The following is a 13,311-nucleotide window of genomic DNA, read 5'->3' as shown; positions in this document are numbered from 1 at the left end:
GGTAGTCTGTGGCAGGGAGGACTGTTCTTTCTGCTGAAGGGCAGGCCATAGTGAGGGAGCAGTTTTTCATGTATGGAATATCCTGCAAAAATGTCAAGATTGATACTGAAGACATAAATTGAGACAATGAGGTGCTTCACATGAGCAGTGTGAAGCACCATAAGGAGGGTTGCAGGGGGAGCGGGCTTGACCCGCTCTCCCCACACACAAGCAGGCAGCTCGCCCACATGATTACTGGCTCCATCACGGAGCCAGTTGGGGCGGTGGGGATCAAGGGCCTCCCAGCCCCCAGAAGTCCCAGCATGCCTGACATGAGAGTGCAGGGCATGCTGGGAAGCCCCACCATTGCCGGGAGCCTTGTTGTATCCTCCCTGTTGGGGGTCTACTTGTGAGTGACCACGGTGCGGAGGCACACAACAGTGACATGTGATCTTGAAAACAGGGTTAGCTGAGCATGCCCACCACTAGCCTTGTTTAATGGGGAGGCTTTTAAGAGGGCTGCCTGCTGGGAGCTGCAAAGCTCCTGTTACAGCACATGACCAGCCAAAACCAGGCTGGGCTCCCTTAGCCTGGTTTTGGCTGGTCATGGGAATCGCCTCAATTATTTACTGTCTCCTTTTGTTTACAGCAGTTCTGCTCTGCCTCTCCCTTTGCACAAGGTGCTTATAAACATAATAAAATAACCACAACACAACATGACAATCACAAAAGGCCCAACAAATAGATTAAGGAAAAAGACATCTGCCTGCAGTGTAATTTATCATCTCAAGCAGCACTATCAAATCATTCTAAACAGCATAAAACAGACAGCCACTCAGTCCCAAAGGCTGGCCTGAGTACTAGAAGATTCTTACATCTCTAGGAGGGGGGCCGCCAGCAAACCTCCTCCAAACCGCCCTGAGCCATTTTGGAAGGGCAGTATAAAAACTGAATCAATCAATAAAATACATAATAAATAAATTCATGCCTAAGCCTCAGGATTATTCTGAAAAGGCTCCTCCCCAGCTTTTCAGAAGGACTCCTCCCCACTCCAATTTCCCTAGATGGTGGAATGTTGAGCAGAGCCCTACTTGCCAGTCTTAAATGGTGGGAATAGGAGTTCGTATAGGACTAGCTTTAGGACCCTGGTTAGCAACTGCATATCTTGGAGGGCTGCTTTGTGAATGGAGTCAGATAGGAGAGCCAAAGCCACAGCTAAATTCCTCCTGCAAAACAGCTGATTGGCAGGCCCTGTTGCAACAAATGCTACTTCTTTAATATACTTTTTGACTCTGGTTTGCAACTGTGGGAGTCATGCAGTGCCAAGGGCCAGATTTGACCAAGGGATTTCCAGTTGCTGATCATTACTTTGCATGGTTTCTCAGGATTATGTGGATTGTTTGTCTTTTGGGCATTTATTGAGGCTATTCGCATGATGGTAAAATTGGGCTAGCAGAGGCTAGCCCGATTTTCTACCATTGTGAGAACCACCGGGATCGGCTGCAAGCCTGGTGGTTCTTAAGCAGGTCACCCGCTTAAGCAGCCCGGTGCATAAACTGTGTTTGCAGAGCGAGCGCTCCGCAAACCCAGTTTTTGCAATTGTGAGTTGCCGCAGCGCAGCTCCACAGCGTGGCAACTCACAAGCAGCCTCCCAGCTCAGAGGTCTCTCCAGCATGCCCTGCACACTCACCTAGGGCATGCTGGAGCTTCCGGGGGCCACGTGGTCCCCGATCTCCCCAGCCCCTGCTGGCCCCATAACAGAACCAGGAGTTGTATGGGCGGCCGCTTCAGCCGTCCGGAGCAGACTGGCTGCTCATGTGCGGGGAGAGCGGGCTAAGCCGCAAACCCTCCCCAGGCGGCTCTCACTGATCGTGGGGACCGCCTCATTGTATGGCTTTTAAATGTGTGAGATGCCTGGAGAGCCCTTTGGGATATAAGACAAAACAATCTCTCTCTCTCTCTCTCTCTCTCTCCAATTTTATCATTTTAACCTCTTTGGTTTGACTTAAGACAATGATCAGTCACAAGACATGACAGCAACTCACCCCAATTGCTAATATATATGTGCTATAACATAGTACTGTGGAGAAGTTTAATGATTCTTTTTATTGTGCATTGAGCATTGTGCTTGATAAAGAAAGTTTAGCATTGTTCTCTAGCATTTGTAGGGAAGGGTATTCCTTTGTCAGTGATCACTATACACTATAATCTTGTGATCACTATATACTATGATATTGGTATCTTGTAGCTATGGGAAATATGCAGCCATGCTCCAAAGCTTTCACTGTTAACACAAGAACAGCTCTGCTGGATCAGGCCCAAGGCCTAGCCAGTCCAGCATCCTGTTCTTCACAGTGGCACATCAGATGCTTCTGAGAAGCCCACAAGCAAGAGGTGAGGGCATGCCCTCTCTCTTGCTGTTGCTCCCCTGCAACTGGTATTTGGAGGCATCTTACCTCTGAGGCTGGAGGTGGCCTATAGCCACCAGACTACTAGTAGCAATTGATAGACCTGTCCTCTATGAATTTGTCTAACACCCTTTTAAAGCCATCCAAGCTATTGGCCTCCACCGCATCCTGTGGCAGAGAATTCCATAGATTAATTAAGCGCTATGTGAAAAATTAATTCCTTTTGATGGTCCTAAATTTCCTAACCTTCAGTTTCATGGGATGATCCATGGTTCTAGTGCTGTGAGAGAGGGAGAAAAATTTCTCTCTTCCCACTCTCTCTACTCCATGCTACTTCCCACTCTATGCTACTCCATGCTACTTCCATTTCTAAGATATTTGCTATGCTACTCCATGCTACTTCCCACTCTCTCTACTCCATATAGTTGCCTCTTTCCCAAAATAAAAGCCCTAGATGTTGTATCCGTGCCTCATAAGGAAGGTGCTCCAGGCCCCTGATAATCCTGGTTGCCTTCTTCTGCACCTTTTCCAGTTCTACAATGTCCTTCTTAATATATGGTGGCCAGAACTGTATGCAATACTCCAAATGTGGCCATACCATAGATTTGCATAAGGGTATTATAGTATTAGCATTATTATTTTCAGTCCCCTTCCTAATGATCCCTAGAATGGAATTGGCCTTTTGAAAGCTAACTTTCAACGAGCTGTCCACCATGACCCCAAGGTCTCTCTCCAGGTCAGTCACTGACAGCTCAGACACCATCAGTGTCTATGTGAAGTTGGGGGGGTTTTGCCCCAATACTTTACACTTGCTTACATTGAACCACTTTTGCTATTTCGTTGCCCACTCACCCAGTTTGGAGGGATCCTTTTGCAGCTTCTCACAATCTGCTGTGGATTTTGCTATCCCAAATAGTTTAGTGTCATCTGCAAATTTGGCCACTTTGTTTGTTAACTCAACTTCTAGATCATTTAATAACAAGTTAAAAAACACCGGTCCCAGTACAGATCACTGGGAGACCCCAGTTCTTACTTCTCTCTGTTGTGGAAACTGTACATTTATTCCTATCCTCTGTTTCCTGTCCTTCAACCAGTTACCAATCCACACATGAACCTGTCCCCTTATCCCATGTCAGCTAAGTTTACTCAGGAGCCTTTGGTGGGGAAATTTGTCAAAAGCTTTTTGGAAGTCCAAGTATGCTATGTCAATCAGTTGACCTTTATCAACACACCTGTTGACACTATCCAGAACTCCAATAGGTTAGTGAGGTAAGACTTGCCCTTGCACAAGCCACGCTGGTTCTTCTTCAGTAAGGCCTGTTTATATATTTAACAATTTTGTCCTTAGGTATGCTTTCCATCAATTTGCTCAACACGGAAGTTAAGCTAATTGGCCTGAAGTTTCCTAGATCCCCTCCGCCCACGGATCCCTTTTTGACAATCTGTGTTACATTAGCTGCTTTCCAGTCCTCTGGTACAGAGCCTGATTGAAGGAACAAGTTACATATTTTTGCTAGGAGATCAGCAATTTCACATTTGAGTTCCTTCAGAACTCTTGGGTGGATGCCATCTGGCCCAGGTTAATTTTTAGATTTTCAAAAGAGTTTAGAACAAGCCTGCTCAACTTTGGCCACCATCTCTTTTTGGACTACAACTCTCATAATACCTAGCCACAGTGGCCAATAGCCAGGTATTATGGGAGTTGTAGGCCAACATCTGCAGGATGACTGAAGCTGAGCAGCCCTAGTTTAGGACATTCTCTCTCGTCACCTCAGATTGGCCCATTTCTTCAGCCCCCAAGCCTGAGAAGCTCAGTTCCGGAGAGGGTATATGGTTAGTATCCTCTGCCATGAAAACAGATGCAAAGAACTAATTCAGTTTCTCCGCAGTCTCCTTGATTGATTGATTGATTGATTGATTGATTGATTGATTGAGTGAGTGTTGTCAAGTCGGTATCGACTCTTAGTGACCACATAGATAGATTATCTCCAGGATGATCTGTCTTAAACTTGGCCTTTAAGGTCTCTCAGTGGTGCATTCATTGCTGTCATAACTGAGTCCATTCATTTTGCTGCTGGTCATCCTCCTTATGCTCCTTAAAAATCCCTTTCATGCCCTCATCATCTAAGGGTCTAACTGTCTCCCTGGCAGGTGTTCTGCTTCTGAGATATTTAAAGAAGTTTTTGTTATCCCCCTTGACACTCATAGCTATATGCTCCTCAGACTCTCTTTTTGCCCTTATTGTCTCCTTGCATTTCTTTTGCCAGAGTGTATGTTCCTTTCTGTTCTCTTCATTTGGACAGGACTTCTATTAACTGCCCTGAGCCATTTTTGGAAGGGCGGTATAGAAATCAAAAAATCAATCAATCAATCAATCAATCAATCAATCAATATTATCTGAAGGAAGTCCTTTTCCTTTTTATAGCTTCCCTGACTCTACTTGTTAGCCACTCTGGCATCCTCCTGAATTTGGTGGTACATTTCCTTCTTCTTGGTATACATTCCAACTGAGCTTCTATTATTGTAGTTTTAAATAAGTTCCATGCTTTCTGGAGTGATTTGACCCTCCTGACTTTCCCTTTCATCTTCCTTTTTACCAGCCCCTCATTTTGGAGAAGTTTCCTCTTCTGAAATCCATCACATCTTTTTTGGATGCATCTTGGCAATGCTCCACTTGCATATAAGCTGAATTGAATCACACTATGGTCACTGTTCCTCAATGGTTCTACAACTCTGACATCTAATACTACCTCCGGGAAGATGAGATCAGAACCAGGCACTTTCCTTTTATTTAGACCCTTAACTAGATTAACTATATCATCCCATGTAAGAGGTGGCCACAAAGGCAACCTCTCAGGAGTGAAGGGAGCATTACCCAAAAGGGCCGAGGCTCCATTAAAAAGAGCATGAAAATGGGCTACCCAAGCATGAGCAGGAACCGCAGAAAGCACCCTAGGGTAGGTAGAACCTGAAATAATGTGCCAAAAGGCACCACTATCCTTGTTGTGAGTAGCCAAGATTAATCTCCTCCAGATATTTTCCTGTGCCTGGGACTTGACGGACCTCGCACATTTTTTGTAAGCTTTCTTGGTTGTAAAATATTCTGGAGGTAGCACTTGATTGGAACCAGCTCTATATTCCCCATATATGCCCCTCAGCTTGGCAAGCAAATCCCTGCACTGAAAGTTGAACCACTCATTAGAGTCGTTCATCCTACCTCTCTTAGAAGAGAGCAGTTGACCTGTAGTCAAGATCTTTTGCGAGACTTCAGCCTCAAGCTTCTCATAACAGGAGATTACTAGCACTCCTGGCAGGGCCTGCACGACAGAGTTATATAGCTCAATGCCAACTGCAGAAGAATACAGAGTATTCAATGCCCTTTCCACATCAGATGACCAATTTACCTTCCATCCTGTTTTGGTAGGAAAGGATTCAGCTAAGCTAGGAATAAGCTTGCTATACGCTGATGACACAGCGCTTTTATCTCAGTCTCAGCTTGGTTTAATGAGACTTTTGGAGGTGTTTGCTCAGTACTGTAATACAAACAAACTTTCCATTAACTTTGATAAATCAAAGGTTTTGGTATTTTTGAATTCTAGGAAAGTTTATAAATGGAGGATTAACCAGATCAGTATAGAACAGGGCACCAAGTTCAAATACCTTGGGATTTATTTTCAATCCAATTTGAACTGGAAATCACAGCGGTTACACGTTATTTCCCTGGCCTGTAGCACTGTATATGCTTTTTGCGCTTTTTTAATGGGAAAGGTGGCCAATTTATACCTATGGCCCTGCGAGTGTTTCAAGCCAAGATTGTGGCTCGAATGCTCTTTGGAGTCACTATCTGGATCCAAGGCCCATTCGGATATCGAATCGATCCAGTCTAGATTCCTTAGAGCTATATCTAAATGTGTATCTTATGCTGTATTATGTTTGGAGACCGGTTCTTATCCAATCTCCTGTCTAGCTTGGGAGGCCTCATTGATACGCTGGCTTAAACTCTGTTTGGACCCTCAGGGAACTTCATATGTTCAATATATGTGGAGAGATACCTTCCCTAACCCATGGTTGTCTGTTGTCACCAATAAATTGTTGGGCATGGGGCTTTCTCTGTCTTACATTTTTTCCTTGGGATTTGCAAAGGCAAAGGCTATTGTCATTCAGCGCCTAAAGGATGTTGAGTATTAACACCTAGTTGACCTTGGTAATAGATGTTGTTCCCCTTTATACCTTGGCATTTCTCTTCCAGCTGGGAAACAGGCTGCTAGATAGCTAACCACTCTTCACTTTGTTAAATTTAGGTCAGCCTTTGCTAGGGCTAGGCTGAATGTACTTCCTTCAGCTTTGCTTCAAAGGAGGTTCTCTAAAGAACTCCCTGTTTTGGGATTGGGTCCATGTGGGGAGGGCAGCTTGGAAACAGTCACTCATATTCTACTATATTGCTCCTCTATTGTGAATCTAGGAGTGAATTACTGCATCCATTACTAGAGCAATTTCCTGGTAGGTGTGATTTCTTTCATCTTAACTATTGTTTAGCTGATACTAACAATGAAGTCGCCAAAGTGGTAGCCAAATTTATTTATGGGGTGATGAGACAGACATCCTGCCATGGTCTTTTATAAGTTTGATTTTATGGTAGTTTTAGTTTCATTTGTATGCATACTGTTATATTTACTCTATTTATTGTAATTCTGAATGGCTGTGTTATTGTCATTTCTGCTTCCGTTTGGCCTATGGCTGCAATAAAAGTAAACAATACAACCCTGACATCTTGCACCAGGTCCTGGGCACCACTCACAATTAAGTACAAGGTCAGCACAACACAAAATAGGGTGTATTGCTGATCCAAAAATAATGTAGATGCCAAAGAAAAAAGGGGGGGAAAGACCAGAACAAGAAACTAGTTTAATAGGCTGCCAAAAATTCAGAATGTAACTGAAAATGCATATATTAATATAATTTACAAGTTCTACATAGAACAACTACACACATTTAAAATCATACCATTAAAACATTCCTGTGCAAACAATACAATACAAAATCACATAAAGGAATATTTTAAAAAATGTATCCTTGAATAGTCAAAGTAGACTTACAGTGAGCCAAAGTCCTTATGAAGACCGAATGCCTTTCCACCAAGAAGTAAGAAGTTTTTTCCAAGTGTAAGAGTCCTTTTCAGTATTTTTATGGTATGATTTAGGCCCCTGGGCCTAGGGGCTTGATGCTTGGGTGGGGTGTACCAAAGGGGTGAGGTTTCTTGGTCAATTTTATTGTGTTGTGGGGAAATAATCTGGAAAAAAATTCTGAAATTTCTCCATGGCAGAAACTAAGAAATATTTCAAATTTATTTGAATTGCAAAATTTCTGGCACTAGTTAAGAACATAAGAACAGCCCTGCTGGATGGCCCAAGACCCATCTAGTCCAGCATCCTGTTTCACACAGTGGCCCACCAGATGCCGCTGAAAGCCTACAGGGAGGGGTTGAGGGCATGCCCTCTCTCCTGCTGTTACTCCCCTGCAACTGATATTCAGAGGCATCCTGCCTTTGAGGCTGGAGGTGGCCCACAGCCCTCCGACTATTAGCCATTGATAGACCTCTCCTCCATGAAGTTATCCAAACCCCTCTTAAAGCCATCCCGGTTGTTGGCTGTCACCACATCTTGTGGCAGATAATTCCACAAGTTGATATGCATTGTGTGAAAAAGTACCTCCATTTGCTGGTCCTAAATTTCCTGGCAATCAATTTCATGGGATGACCCCTGGTTCTAGTGTTATGTGATAGGGAGAAGAATTTCTCTCTATCCTCTTTCTCCACACCATGCATGATTTTATAGACTTCTGTCATGTCTCCCTGCACTCATCTTTTTTCTAAACTCAATAGCCCCAAGTGTTGTAACCTTGCCTCATAAGAAAGGTGCTCTAGGCCCTTGATCATCTTGTTTGCCCTCTTCTGCACCTTTCCCAGTTCTACGATGTCCTTTTTTAGATGTGGTGACCAGAATTGTATGCAGTACTGCAGGTGTGGCCACACCATAGTTTTGTATAAGTGTATTATAATATTAGGCATTTTATTTTCAATCCCCTTCCTAATGCTCCCTAGCATGGATTTGGCCTTTTCACAGCTGCCGCACATTGAGTTGACACTTTCAACGAGCAGTCCACCATGACCCCAAGATCCCTATCCTGGTCAGTCACTGACAGCTCAGATCCCATCAACGTATTCTTGAATCTGGGGTTTTTCATCCCAATGTGCATCACTTTACACTTGCCAACATTGAACTGCATTTGCCATTTTGTCACCCACTCACCCAGTTTGGAGAGATCCTTTTGGCGTTCAGTCCAGACTGAAAGGCAGGGAGTGTTATGACTGGTAAACTCAAAGGTGGGGTGGGTGAGGCCAAGAGGTGCTAGATAACCTGGTTAAATGCTTACTAACTGGAATGGTTTGACCAGTATGGCCTGAAATTCTGAGTTCTCACAATCAGCTCTGTGTGATCCTGATTAACTTTGTAACCTGGATTCCGGGGATTGTGAGAACACAGCCTCTCTCTGTTTCTTCAAACCTCTCTTTTCCACAAAGCCCTTGGCTTAAACCCTTACAGTGCAGCCTTATCCATTTTGAATCAGAAGTAAGTCACACTGATATGACTTGCTTTCAAGTAAGTATTCATAAGATTGTAACCTTCGTCTTCCTCCTCAGCTGAAACACAGTCTAAATACTTGTAACTGCAGAGTCATCTATCATTCTTTCCTCTTTCTTTTCATTCCCTCCCTCCTGGCAATTTTCAGAGTGTAAGTTCTTTGGGACTTCTCAGTTGCCTTTTGGTTGACAGTGCTCTATAAAGAGATTCAGACGGGTCACAACTGTACATGATATTCACTATTGCACCACTAGGGGGCACATGATTCCTAAACAAAACTCCTGTCTGGCCACTTCTGGTTCCCATTTGCAGAGTCTGTGTTATGCTTTGCAAAAGACTGACTAATGCATCTGCAAAATCTAACTTCAAACCCACCTCAGACAGCTCAGATCTGAAGTATAAACCTATTCTTGTCCATAAACCCCATTCCTTTTAATAACTACATGTAACTCTAGGCAGTATTGCAGCATTAACAACATATAACCAGCAGCCACGCAGTGGTGTGAAATGTAATTTCCGTCCACCGCATCCAAGGAAGAGAGGCAGCTAATGCACTCATGGGTTGCCACAGCCAAGTGAAAAGGTAAAGACTGGGAGAGGGCTGAAACATTGAGCCCTTTCTCACGATTGGAGAACAGGCTCAAAAGTGGCGAGGGGAGGAAGCCTTTAAAAACTTATCTCCCCTGCAGATGATCCCCTCAAAGAATCTGGGCGTGCCTAGACATGCAGCTGCCTCCTCAGGCACCGTGGCGGGGGGGGGGGCGGTGTCAGGGAGCTGGGAGCATCTCCCCACCCCCCGGAACTCCCATAATGCCTTGAGCAAGTGGTGGGGGATTATGGGGATTTTCCCCCAGTGGTGGCTGGGAGCCCCTCAGTCTCCCAGCCCCAGCTCCAGCTGATTTAAAAATTGGAGCACTTGCTCTCTTAACCTCATTTAAGAGGCTGGCCACTTTGCGGGGTTTACTGCCATGCTGCCTCCGAGAGCCTCATGGCTCCCAGCAGTTCTTATGATGAGTAAAGGAGCCTTCATGGTGTAGTGGTTAGAGTGCTGGACTAGGACCAGGGAGACCCGAGTTCAAATCCCCATTCAGCCATGAAACTAGCTGGGTGACTCTGGGCCAGTCACTTCTCTCTCAGCCTAACCTACTTCACAGGGTTGTTGTGAAAGAGAAACTTAAGTATGTAGTACACCGCTCTGGGCTCCTTGGAGGAAGAGCGGGATATAAATGTAATAATAATAATAATAAAGCAAGGGCTTGGCTTTCCTAGCCCGGTTTAGGCTGATCGTAAGAACAGCCTGATTAGTTTGTCTCTACAGGCCACTGCAAGATCCTGTATAGGTCTCATGCCTGCCTCCTTGGGGGGGGGGTGCATGCTGGGAAGACAGCTGTTCCTATATTTGCAGCCCTCCCTGTCCACAGTCTGGAGAAGGAGGAATGAGTTGTTGCCAGTGAGATGTTGCTGTACAGTGACTGATGCTTTGGGTGCACATTTGCTCAAAGAGCTGTCTGTGACCAACATTATCGCTGTGGCTGATGTCGCTGTTGTAATTGTGTTGTGTTGGCTGAGCTGCTGCAGAGTCAGGAGAGATGGCTGATTAGGTAGTGCCAGTGTAGTAGGCAGTAGCACAGTAAGGACCATCGTAGTGGGAACATGAGATGGGCTTTAAATCAGCTAAAGTGCATGGGGAGAGAAATGACTGCCTTTCTCATATGAACAGCATCAAAGATTGATCTGAGATTCTGGAAGTGCTTCTGGCTAGATCCACACATGCAACCAAATGGGGGTGAGCATGGGGTAGCAGCGTTCGAGGGTCGTAGTATGGATTGTACTACTTCACCTTGCAGGTAGGGGATCACACAGAATGCTCCTCTACATATGCAGCTCTGTAAAAGTTGAAAATTAGCATGGCAGGGACAAGAGTGGAATAGAACCTTTTCCCTGATGAACTAGTTGTGCATTATTTTATTTGTTTGTTTGTTTTGTATTATTGCTTGTGCCCCCCCCCTATTTTATACAGAGAGGCTTTCAAAAATAGCATTTCCTATTCATCTGAAATGGTGCTAAAATGTTTTCAGAATTCAGTAGCTTAACCCTAGTTTGAGAAACCATCATTCAGCCAGTTCAAACTATACTTTATTCACTCTGCCCACCAAACGTGATGAGGCTGTGCATGCATCTTGAACATGCATGCCCTCCCCACCTCCACAAACAGGGGTCCCTCTCTCCAAACACTTGAGGGAGGCAGTGAGTCCACACCACCCGTCTCTTTGAACTATGGAGAGGCAGAGGGAGGAGGGACATGCAAGCTCATGGAGCACACACATCCTTATCCCACGGAGGGGCCTGGTGTCCGAACCAGCCCAATATCTACCTGGTCCAATCCTATCTTTCTGAGTATTGGCAAATTCTGTGCCCCTCCTAGCGGGCATTTCACAGAAGCTGTCTTTGCTCCCAGAGGTGAAATGGCTGGCACATGTGTCAGGGATTCTTAACAGCATAGCAGCCCATTTCAGTGTGCTTTTCATTACACCTTAAAACCATTTAGTCAGGCTGCCTGCACTCACATTAGCCATGCACCCTTTTTGTCAATAAGGAAATTGGTCTCTTTGAGATGTGTCTCAGGATGAACTGTTTCCTTCAGGATCTATCTATCTATCTATCTATCTATAAATAAGGCATCCTATCAAATAAGGCGGTGTACATAATCCAAATTACAATATGAAGACCCAGAGCAGGGGGAGCAGGCTGAAACTCTGGCCGGCTCAATGAAGCCAGAGCTGACAAGCTTGCAGGCCCCTCTGCCTCCTTCCCTCCCTCCTCCTCATGAAGTCTCCAAGGCTGCTGAGGACAAGGTGCCTGAGCTGACTGTTAACAGAATGAGGTTTCTTAATTAAAACACTCAACGAGGTTTCATGTACCACAGAAATATGCCAGATTATTTCTATCACCAAAACACACACAGACACAAACTCCTCCCAAGATCCCAAGAATAATCCTGTGTATGGTGAACCCCACAGGGTTCATTCTGCCAGCATTATTCTGGTTGAATATGCTTCTGTTCAAGAGGGATTCATTTTGATTTTCTGTATGGAGATAATAGTTTTGTGTTTCTCAAGAGCCAGCGTGATGTAGTGGTTAGAGTGTTGGGAAATCTTAACTCAAATCCCTGTTCAACCATGAAACCTCACTAGGTGACTCCAGGCCAGTCACTTATTTCTCAGCCTAACCTACCTCACAGCAGGAGCAGAGGGAGGCCAGCAGCTGCCCGGGTTCTGCTGCCACGGCCCCCTAACCCTGCCCCTGTGTCTGACATCAGGTGTGGGGGCCTGGTTTAGCTCCCAAACAGGGCCACGCAGCCCCATTTGGGAGCTCAACCAGCCAGCACTGCATTCACAGCATGGCCAGAGCAACTCTCCCTGCCTTTTAAAGGCAGGGAGAATTGCTCCAACCACACTGCGAATGCAGCGCTGGCCGATTTAGCTCAAAAATGGGGTCGCACAGAGACATTTGGGAGCTAAATCACATCAGATGCGGGGGCCATGTCTGGGGCATGAGGCACGGCCCCTGAGGGGCGGTGGCCTGGGTTCTTTGAACCCGTCCGCTCAATGGTGGTTCCACCCCTGCCTCACAGGCATGTTGTGAGGCTAAAGATAACCATGTATACTGCTGGGGACTCCTTGGAGGAAGAGTGGGATATAAATGTAGAAATGAACACCTATATCAGGCAGCAGCGATATAGGAAGATGCTGAAAGGCATCATCTCATTAAGCACAGGAGGAGGCAATGGTAAACCCCTCCTGTATTCTACCAAAGAAAACCACAGGGCTCTGTGGGCGCCAGGAGTCGACACTGACTCGATGGCACACTTTACCTTTACCCCGATATATAATGGGCGAGTTGCCCTGACCTTCCCCATTATAAACTTCTGTCTGCTTTGCCAGTTACAAGAATCTCAAAATAACCACTTGAAACAAATGTCAGGATGACCTGTAATGCTTTTTATTTCAAAAACCGTGGGTACAACTAAGTGGGATGGTTTCCTGCAGAAGTCCCGTTGAAATGAATGTGAACTGCACAGAAGTCAGTGGAAAGGAAAATGCAGAGGAGATGGCAAAGTCTCTGAGAATAATACACGTGGAATCCCCTAATTATTTGAAGGAGAGCAAGCTGTAATCAATAGATTGATTGACTAAAGCATTAGTTGATTAAAAGTTGCCCTCAGCAATCAAAGCAATGACGCTGCAGATGAAAGCAGCATGTGTTTATTTTCTGAAGCAGGT

General features: G+C 45.2%; 1 protein-coding gene across 1 annotated transcript in view; it reads left to right on the top strand.

The window, feature by feature from the left end:
* TSPAN32 (tetraspanin 32) overlaps positions 1-13,311 on the top strand; it is a 53,233-nt gene that overhangs the window by 7,536 nt on the left and 32,386 nt on the right. The gene's annotated exons all lie outside the window — the stretch shown is intronic.

The sequence above is a fragment of the Hemicordylus capensis genome, chromosome 1, assembly GCF_027244095.1.
Source record: "Hemicordylus capensis ecotype Gifberg chromosome 1, rHemCap1.1.pri, whole genome shotgun sequence".
Lineage (NCBI taxonomy): Eukaryota > Metazoa > Chordata > Lepidosauria > Squamata > Cordylidae > Hemicordylus > Hemicordylus capensis.
Note: the sequence above shows the minus strand (reverse complement) of the source record. Positions and strands in the feature narration are given on the sequence as shown.